Here is a 6,839-nt window from a genome sequence, read left to right on the forward strand (position 1 = left end):
GCAGGTTAGAGACTTTATCCTGTCAGTTTGTCTCTTTAGTGTGAAGAGACGCTGTGAAGTCTTCATGTTACAACATTATTTATCAAACCGGGTCGGACTGGATGGATTTAGCGCGACGAGGAGGAAACACATGTGACAACGTCCGGTTTTCAAAATAAGGCGTCTGTACAGGATGGAAATAAGATTAACTTATATTCACAGAAAGTATAAAACATGTTACATGTGTCCATTAAAAGTAAATGGACTCATGTAATTTACTTTACCGGACCCTCTCGGGCCCCGGACCCCCCCCCCCATAGTCTCTCCACATCCTGTGGGAAACACTGAGGAAAAAGCTCATTTTGACCATTTAATTCATGCAGTGGGGGGAAAAAAAGGCAAAATAAATGGAACAAATGTGAAAAACCTTGTTCGGTACTCGGGAAAGTTTTTCATTATATTCGGTTTGGCCAATAATTTTCATTTCGATGCTTCCCTAGTGTACATTTGAACTGTCGTTCTTTCAGGTGGCTAAAACACGTTAATAGGTGACATCTGTCCACAGCAGAACTCCTGTGATGGTACAACTCTGCTTCACCAAACGGCAGTCTGCTGCAGGGAATAACAATATTTAATAAGATGCACGTTAAAAGTTATAAAACACCAATAAAACAATAATTTTAAATACAGTTTAAAAATTAAAAAACTTAAAACAAAATTATTAATAATACACTGGCTGTGTATAAGTACCTCATGCAGCCTCACTTCAGTAAACCCCAGCTGTCCTTTTACGTAACAGTATGTGAGTCAAATCAGTATTAAAGCAGTAAAATGTGCCATCATCAGATTATTCCTCATCATTAATGTAAACAGCGAGCTGCAGCACACAGCTCTCCTCTCCCTTCCAAACACTAGCTACCCTCCAGGCAGTCAGTGGACATAAAGTTGTTCCTGTGATGTAGAGACAGAGCTCAGTTAAAACTTTATGGATACAGATTAATAACTCACCGCTCTGAAACTCTCGCTCCAGTCCAGTACGGCTGAACCCGAGCCGTTTACCGGCTTCTCGCCGACCCGCCCTTCTCTGCTTCTGATTGGCTAGTAGTCCTTAACTAGGAACTGCGCATGTGCAACTCCCAACAAAGATCATTTAGAGACAAGATGTATCACTCCATAGCTAAAACGAAGCCTTCAACACAGGCTGAAAAGAGGAGCTGCAGCAATTTGCAGTATGACAAAAATATAACCATGTAAACCTGCTCTGGTACAAACTCTAAATAAGATGAGGAACCTGAAAATGAGCAGAATACCACCTCTTTAAATCTGTATTTGGTTACATTCCACTACTGCTAATCAGTTTAACCAGACCAGCGACTCCCAACCTTGTTCTGCTTGTGACAAGAGCTGCAACGATTAATCGATTAGTTGTCAATTAATAAATTAATCACCAGGTATTTTGATAATGGATTAATCACTGTAAGACCTTTTTTTTGTTTGTTTTTTTTATAAAGGAAAAACATTAAAATTCTCTGATTCCAGCTTCTCAAATGTGAATATTTGTAGTATCTTTCCTTCTCTGTGACTGTAAACTGAATAAATTTGGGTTGTGGACAAAACAAGACGTTTGATGACGTCACCTCGGGCTTTAGGAAACACTGATCCACATTTTTCTCTATTTTCTGGACCAAACTAATAATTGAGAAACTAATCGACAGATTAATCGATAATGAAAATAACTGTTATTTGCAGCCCTAGTTTCTATTCATATATTCAGTTTATTGTCACAGAGGAGCAAAGAATATTCACATTTGAGAAGCTGGAATCAGAGAATTTTAACGTTCATAATTTAAAAAAGGACTCAAAGTGATTAATTGATTATCAAAATAGTTGGCGATAATTTAATAGTTAACAATTAATCAATCGACTAATCATTGCAGCCCTAACCAGAGCTGGTTAGGTTGGTTTTAGAATATATTTTGGGCTGGAATACACATACTTGGCCAATAAAGCTGATTTGCTGCAACTAACAATTATTTTTGTTGGGTTGTAGTTGTTGGGTCCAGACAACTGTGAAAAAAGTTGATCAGTGTTTCCCAAAGCAACGGCCTCAAATGTCTTCTTTTGTCCACAACTACAGCTGCAAACATTAGTTCATGAACCGTTTAGTTGGTCAAATTAATCGCCAACAATTTTGAAGCTTTTTTAAAGAAAAGCATCTAAATTCTCTGATTCCAGCTACTGAAATGTGAATATTTTCCTCCTCTGTGACAGTAAACTGAATAAATTTGGGTTGTGGACAAAAGAAGACATATGAGGACATCTCCTTTGGGAAACACTGATCGACATATTTACCAGTCGATTAATTGAGAAAATACCTGACATAATAATCCATAATAAAAATAATTATCAGTTGCAGCCCTACTTGTGACTCCTTTTAACATGAAGCAACGTCTCTTTCTTCCCCTCGTCACAGGCAGTTCAGTCGAAGAGTGATTTCCTCCACAGATTCTTATATTTTTATCATATTAGAGGAAAAACATTGAAGGGAAATAAATCACAGATTAGAAGAAATGTTAAAAAAAAACTTTAGTTTTTCAATGAAGCAGGAGAACCTGTTTTTTTTTTTTTTACCTCCACTGGAATTCACATAAATATGAAGAGGACATTTTACTGTGAACGTGTGCAAACCGTGATGAGCGGCTGAAAAATACTTAATGGTTTAGTTTCAAGGCGTCATATCTAAAAACTGACTTTAGAAACTCAAACCTGCTGCAGAGTTTAAAGTCCTAAAGATCAGTGACGTTTACTTGTTCATTTATAAAACCCTTAAATTGACATTAAAAATAATATTTATTGATGAAATTTGTTTATTACTGACTTTGTTTTATGTACAAACACAAAACTGTTTTTTCTAGTTAGTCTTCAGCAGAAACGACGTGACGTGACGTTTTCTTTCTGCTAATATTCAGGGAAGTATAATTCACACAATATTTCTACAGCTCAATTCATTTTGATTTCTAAAAAAGGAATTCACTGACAGCAGCAGGATCATGAGTGTGAATTCTTGTGCCTCAGTTCATGTGTGACTCCAGACGTCACCGATGGGTTCTCCACCACCACAGAGCCTGACCTCTTCAGAAATGTTGGATTCTTTTTCAGGACTTCATTTTGCGCAGCTTCCTTCTTCAAATGTTTCTCAGCTCGATCGTTTAATGGATTCAATACCTCTGCTTGTATTTCACACTGTACTGGGAATAAAGCACCACAGTCTAACATGTACAAGCATTTTTCTGACTGTGTATAAATCAAAACAGCTAATTTCTTATTGTCACTTTAAAGAAACAAAGACAGAGAACATCTGGAACATTAAAGCATCATAGTGAAAATTTATATTAAATCATAACATGGCTCCACACTGAACATGGCAGGAGGACGGGCGACAGTTGTGATGTGTGTGAGACAGCAAAATAAATAATTAATATATAAAGACAAGTATTAAAGTAACAAATACTTGTAGAATACTAATTGTACAGACACATTTATTGTTGTTATTAAATGAATCAACTCACTTCAAATGATGGACGAGACCTCGAGCTTTATGGAAGTGATATTTCCTTAATAAAATTAATAAGTTTGCCAACTTATTGATTTTATTAAGGAAATATCACCTACGATTTCTTTATTTTACTTTCATAGTACAGTATTATATCAGCCTGGCTTCTAGTTTATTTAAACGTTTGGTATAAGTGAAAAATCCTGTTGTGTGCTGACGAGATGTTTTATTGTCTCATCCTTATTTTTTATAAATATTCAGATCTGTCATGAATATCTGCAAATATTGACACAAATTTGTTGAAATCACGGCCAGAGCTGTTAAATTACATATATATATAAATATATTGTGTTAAATAATAATAGTAATGGTGCTATATACATATTACCAGTTAAAAGTGTTGTAGTTCTTCTGTAAATCTAAGTAGTTCCAGTGAAAAACCTTCAATGGAACCAAAGTAAGCAGCAAACTGCCCAAGTTAAAAACAGTGAAAGTAACTCTAAAGTAACGCAAAAGTAGTGTAAAGCATTGCACTTCAGAGACACTAATATTGTAATATAACTAATTATTCTCAAATGACAGTAACTAGTAATCTATAATTTATTACTTTGGAAGTAACCTGCCCAACACTGAATTTAACACAACGACAGAAAGGAAAACAGCCAAAAATGCAGGATATCTCTGTATATTTGTTAAGTATAGCAGGTGCCTTTTTCCACAGTAAATCACAAAAAATAATGTTGCTGCAGAAAGTATGTGATGTTTGTTGCTGCACGACTTGTTCTCAATATTAATTATTTATTAATTCTATATAAAATGATCAGAAACAAAGTTTTCTTCTGTGAAATTAACATTTCTTAAAAACTGAAGAGAACCTGCAGGAACCAAAAAGCGATGTCGGCTCTCGATTGGTCCGTCGTCCCTGACTTACGTCATCAGCGGATCGGCCACTCAGCGCCCGGGGGGCGGGGTGGCTGCGTGACGTAATCAAGGAAGTGTTTTGATACACCTGCCGGAGAGGAGCATGAAGAGAGGACGATCTGACAGGTAAACACGCTCCCTCTGACTCGTGTCTTCAGGGTTTAACATGTTCACGAGGAGCTGATGTCGCCGCTCTGACTGAAAAACGCAGATGTGAGCAGCTGCTGTCCTTTACGGAGCCGGAGTGTTAGCTAGCGTCTTTAGCGGCTAATGTTAGCATCTCCGTCAAGCTACCCGCCGTTAGCTGGAACACGACCGGAAATGGGGCGCTTTTGTCTTCAATATGAACATATAAAATCTGCCAGAATAACTTCAGAAGTTACATTATATGTGTTACATAACTGTGTAATAAAAAGTAAATCGGCAGCTACAAGAAAAACATTTAAAAAAAAAAAATTAGTTGTTCCGAAGTGGTTTAGCTAACGTTTTATTTTGAAGTTCCTCACAGGAAGCGCGGTTAATGTTTTCGTTTGACGTTGGTCCGTTACGGTAACGTTTAATAAGAAAAACAAGCAAGTTTATCTGCTTCATCCGTATTTTACTAAAGTCTGTAACGTCAGGTACAGTTATTATCTTATGAGCCTGAACTGTTAGTAAAATGTTTTTCTTTTTACATCAGCATGCAAAAAAAACAAACAGACAAAACAAGGTGGGACAGAAAAAAAGGATAGGGGGGGGTGTCGGTAAACTAAAGTCTTACAATAGCATTGTTTATTTAACTAGTGTGTGCAGATGATGATAAATCAAATTCCTTACACCAGTTTATGGGTGTCCCTTACCACACAATGGGACGGATGGGATGGCGCAGTGGATAAGACACATGCCTTTGCTTTGAGAGACCCGGGTTCAAACACCCACTGTGACCCATCCACCAATGTGTCCCTGAGCAAGACACTTAACTTGCTCCAGAGGCGTGCGACCTCTGACATATATAGCAATTGTAAGTCGCTTTGGATAAAAGCGTCAGCTGAATGTAAGATCAAGATGTAGAGGTCACTATTCTACAGTCAGACCATCACGACCGCTCAAAACAGACTCACACAATGTTGAACCAGAACCAAAGACACTGTCATACAATCCAGTCTGCATTATTATCTCTAATTTCAAGGTTCGACTTTTTTTTTAATCAAATAAATTCTTTTCTCTTGCTCATGTCGACTGTGAATGAAATGTGAAATGTTTTGCAATGAATTGTTGCTATATAAATAAAAGTGAATACATTTTAAATAACCCTCCTGGGTTTGAACACTTACCTGGCCAGGTAAAACTCCTGAATTCCACAGTGAAAACAAACGTCATGCTGATGGTAGAAAGACTCACAAAGTAGCCAACTCAAAATGAAATAATAAATAAATGTGTATCTACGATAACTAATCCTCAGTGTTGGTTAAAAATGACATAGAATATGAAATGATATAGGTGATAATGAAATGACAGGGTGGCCTCTCAGCTTGCTAACATGTAGCTCATTTAGTAAAATAAATGCTAATTACGAAACTCTGAAGGCAGGAAAGTTAAGTGTATTAACATTAATACGTGTGATGCAGACAGACGTTCAACTAATGTCAAAGTTAGGAAATGGTACGGTCCATTTTAGGGGTGTCTGAAATCGTATTTTAAGTTTCTTGAATATAAGGCATGAGTATGGGAAATATATTGTAATCTATACAATTACAGGTAAGAAAGACCTCCCTGAACTATTGTTTTTGCCCCTTTTGGGGGGAGGCGAAGTCTTAATTAGGGGGTCAAACCCCCCCAATCCCCCCCGTAATTCGAACCATGCCTACTTGGCTCTGGAGAACATCCAGGGCGAGTTTAATCTCCAAATGTTTTGCATCGGTTTGCAACGTTTTCGGATTGAACGACATCTTTCCTTGCAACGTTGTGCAACGGGCTTCGAGGTCAAGGGGGTAAGCCGGAGATCGGACAGTGAAGCCGACCAAAGCCTGCATGGAGGGATCCCTGTGACACCCCGTCGCACAATCAGCGGGGTGGCTTCATCCAGTAATATACTGTCTATGGTTTCCTCCCAGTTGGTGGGCGTGTCCCAAGTGTTGAAATGTGTTTTTGAACAAAGTTAAACGAGAAACAATATTCATAACAATAACTGGTAAAACGGAACTAAGAGAGCGAGGAGGCGGCGAGAAGGAGCAAATATTGGCGCACTGGCATCATCTGTCCACTGCAGAGACTCCATCCACAACCAGGAGGAGGAACCAGTGTGTCCGACTATGTTTTGAACAACAGCGGCGGGGAGGGGGGTTACGGTAGGTATTAAATCGCACACGACGACATCGCGATTAGATTAATTGTGCAGCCCTAATCC

This window comes from Micropterus dolomieu, linkage group LG19 (assembly GCF_021292245.1).
Source record: "Micropterus dolomieu isolate WLL.071019.BEF.003 ecotype Adirondacks linkage group LG19, ASM2129224v1, whole genome shotgun sequence".
In the NCBI taxonomy this organism is placed as follows: Eukaryota; Metazoa; Chordata; class Actinopteri; order Centrarchiformes; family Centrarchidae; genus Micropterus; species Micropterus dolomieu.